Source organism: Solanum tuberosum, unplaced genomic scaffold, assembly GCF_000226075.1.
Source record: "Solanum tuberosum cultivar DM 1-3 516 R44 unplaced genomic scaffold, SolTub_3.0 scf00001, whole genome shotgun sequence".
Taxonomy (NCBI): domain Eukaryota; kingdom Viridiplantae; phylum Streptophyta; class Magnoliopsida; order Solanales; family Solanaceae; genus Solanum; species Solanum tuberosum.
The window spans coordinates 204,725-208,843 of record NW_006238927.1 but is presented as its reverse complement, the minus strand read 5'-3'; positions in this window follow the sequence as shown (position 1 = coordinate 208,843).

The following is a 4,119-nucleotide window of genomic DNA, read 5'->3' as shown; positions in this document are numbered from 1 at the left end:
TGGATTGTGAGTGATAGGGTGAAGTCTGAGTAACCAAACTCTTAATCCTCTCTTGAGGTTTTCTTATCTGTGTTCATTTCCCGCAAGGGATTGTTTACTTTTATGTTGAACCGACATGTTAGGATTGTATGTGTAGAAGTAAGTAGAAGAATGAAAGCATGATGGCATAAAAAGCATAAAATTGATACCTGTCCAAAAAATTTGAAATGTGCTAGATCTATAGGTTGAATGAGCTGAATGTGTAGGATCTTCATATGACATGATAAGGAACCGGTATGATAGCATGACTTAAACTAAAACTTGAACTTGGTAACTCAATAATCCGATAATGAAACAATGTGCCAAGGGCGTGTGAGAAAAGTTTGAATGTTCATGCAGTATGTGCCAATCTAGAACTTGCCCCGTTGGTCCTGCTAAGATAATCTACGCTAGAACTTGGGAAATGATCATATGACCTTGTTCAAATAAGACCACTCAAGCCTAAAAGTCAACCAAAAGAAATAAATTCTCCATTCGATCCAAATGTTTGAGCGTAATGAATACCACTTCTTTCAATACACCTAATTCACCTTCCCTAAAAGATTGTTTTGACCTCGGTCCCTCCTTGGATATGTGTACCTTAACTTAGGACAAAAGCCTAAGTTGAGGGTGGCTAATTCAAAAAGTTAACTTAATCTTGGCCCTGGTCCGACATAGAATATTGTGTACCTTAACTCATGTAAAATACATAAGTTGAGGGTGGCTATGAAAAAGGAAACCGCAAGAAAAAGGGTATGAAAAGATTTTGTGTAGAAGAAAGAAAAAGTAAAGAAACAAAGAAAAAGATGTGATTGAAGTCAAAGAAGTGAAAAGATGAATGACAAAAGTTTTGAAAGAAACAAAGAAAGATGAAGCAAAAGAAAATAAAGAAAAATAAGAGTGATAAAGTCAAAAGTCACATCTGTGTTGAAGAGAGTCAAGCGAAAGAGCAGAAATAAAAAAAGATGTCAAGAATTGGCTGAGAAAAGAGGTAAAAAGCCAATGTAGTGTCAAGGAGGGCAAAAAAGTCACTAAAAAGTACCCAAATGTACCCTACCTGACCCTGAGTCTACGTTACAAGCTAAGAAAGTCCTATAGTAATCCTAGTGACTAGTTTTGAGAGTTTATGTAGTGAAAATAATGGCAAGCCTATGGTATTGAGCACTACCTGTACTTGAAGTCACTTCTGAGCGTGAGTGCTGAATGAATCCTTAAACTTGAAATTCATATCTAATGTGTGAAAAATGATTTATTTTGAAGTGAGGGCACTAGTTACATTGTTGGAGAGTTGGTACCTTTCTGATTGTGAAAAGTGTATGTTGTGATGTCTATTGGTCGATCTATGTCATGTTCTGATCCGCATGAGTTAACTTGTTGAGTCTAGATGAAAAGATTTGCACTAAGTGATGGAATTGATCGAAAAGGCCATGTTATTGCTTGAGTTTGTAAGTTTGCTTCTACATAAGTGTCATTTAGAGTTTTAGTGTGTCGCTTGAGGACAAACAACAAGTTAAAGTTGAGGGTGTTGATATACTGTGAGTTTACCGTATTTTTGATGCATTTCACTTAAAGTTTGTGTGTGTCTTGGGCTAGTTTGTTATTAGAAATAATGTTTTGTGTGTAATTCTTGCAAGAAATAAGCATGGATGTGGTTGAAGAAGATGCGAGTTGAAAATTGCAGAAGTAGCCAAATAATGGAGCCAACCACGGACCATAAGTCCAGTGACGAGCTGTGGATGGGCATTCGTAGGTCCTGGTCTGGAAGTTGAGTTTCAATATTCAAACCACGAATTGACAGGACGGACCGTAGTCCAATCCACATACCGTAGGAGGGCAAGTATAGGTGGAAAATCAAGGAAGTCTGACCAAGTGTGGAACCACGAAGGCATCGACAGACCATAGGTCGACCCACGGGACGTCCTGCACATCTGTCAATTGAAGATCAGAGAATTGAAGTTCCAGTGCCTGATTTTATTTTCTAAGTGTTGGACCACGAAGGGTGACCTACAAACCGTAGGTCGAGGTGTCAACAAAAACCGCGTCTGAGTAGTTTATTTCCTTATTTTGTTTCCTGTTTAGTTTAGGATTTTATTTCTATAAATAGGAGTAGTAATCCTCTTTTTTGGGGGTTAGGCATTATTGTAAACTTCTAGTTTTTGTTCTCTGGGAATTAAGTTGCAAACTTTTAGCAATTAAATTTCCGGATTTCATTTTCTACAATTTTCACTTTGAAATTCAATTCAAGATTTCGGGTTCATCTATGCTAATTGTAAGTTCATGAATTCTTTCAACCTAATTATGAATTGTGAACTCTCAAGCATGAGTAGCTAAATCCACAACTAGGGTTGTGGGAACCATGAACAATTAACAAAGTATGAATAATAATTAAGTAATTCTTGAATAGTATTTATGCATATATTGTTAATCATTTCGTTTAGAAGTCTTTTTAACGGGTGCACACGTTAGAACTCGCCTCGTTCCTACTTGCTGGACCAATGAGGTAATGAATGAGAAAGGGATTAAACAACAGAGATTTAGTGGATGATATCTAATAGTCTAATTTCAATTGAAGTGAGGGTGAAAACTAAACTACATTGATATGATGACTAATCTAGGGTAAATGTAAGGGTTAGTAAAGCATACACTCGTAGACACACCAAGTTGGGTGGTGAAATTCCCTACTTGGAGGACCAATCACTTAGGGATACCTAACTTACTAACTTTGCATGTAAAACACTAGGAAATGATTACTATTATTAGGGGGAACACACATACCCTAGTTTCCTTCTCATATTGATAAACCAAAGTTTGAATTTTGTTTAATTGTTACTTAAGCATTCAAATATGTTACTTACTTACAAAATCCCTTTGTTTACTTTTCTTGGAAATAGTTTGACTAAATAGAGATAGTAGTGAGTTAAGTTTAAGTCTAAACCATATTTCTCATGGGATCGACCCCAACCTACAAGTTGGGTTCCTTATTTGACAACGATCACTTATACTTCTTTAGGGAGGTGTAATTTGAACATATCATTTATGAATATATGCATGTTTTGATGAAATTATTGCAAATGATTTTGGGATGCTTTGAAAGGAAGTATCAATGTTATTGTGAAGGGTTTTCTCATATACTATTCTGATGATGATTGTGAAAGGTATTTCTCACATATGGGTTCACATTGGTGAAAGGTTTTCTCATCCATGTTGAATTGTGTTTAAGGAGTTATTCTATGTTTTGATATTAAAGATGCGGATTGGTACTGATAATTGTTTTTCCTATGTTATATTATAAAATTGACTTTTATCTATCCCACTGGGATTTAGACTTAGCACCAAGAGGGCTTTGAGGCTGAGGTTCAAATAGGATAGTCTCTAGTAGCAACCTCTAGTCCCTAACTACGTACCCCCGTAAGATTGTTTTTTAATGACCTAGCTAGTGAATCTACTTTATCAAAAGATGGTATGTACGGATTCTACATTGGCAAGTAGATTCCCCTTCTTTTGATATGAGGGATATACCAAATTCCATGATACAACTCTCATGGTCTTATTGTCGGTTAAAGCTAATATCCCACAAAAAGACTATGCTTCTTCAAATTTTTCTTATGTCCTTTATGTTAATCTATTTGACCATATTCCATGATTTACATGTCATTGGTTCTCTAAGTCATAAATGTTCAAAGGATGATCATGTCTACATGTTTTTAAGTCATTCATGTTACCATGTCTATTTTATGCATATTGCTCCATACTTAGTACATTTCATGTACTAATGCATACTTGTGCCTACATTGTTTCACTAATGTTGGGTCCAAGACTCCTACCTCCCATACTCGTGGCTAGTAGGTTTCCTTGGCTTTGAAGATTGGTGAGTCCTCATGTTTCTAGAAACGAGATACTTTTATAGATTTATGTCAATTCCATTTTCATACTTTGTATGTGATGTATGAGTTACATCCCAATCGCTTTCCTTGCGATGTATTAATGGCCTATTGAGACTTATGTTAAACTTTCGCTTGTCAAACTCTTTAAAATATGAAAATGCTATCTTTTGAATTCTTTATTTCTATTATCTTGTATGATGTACGCTACGTGGTTTGT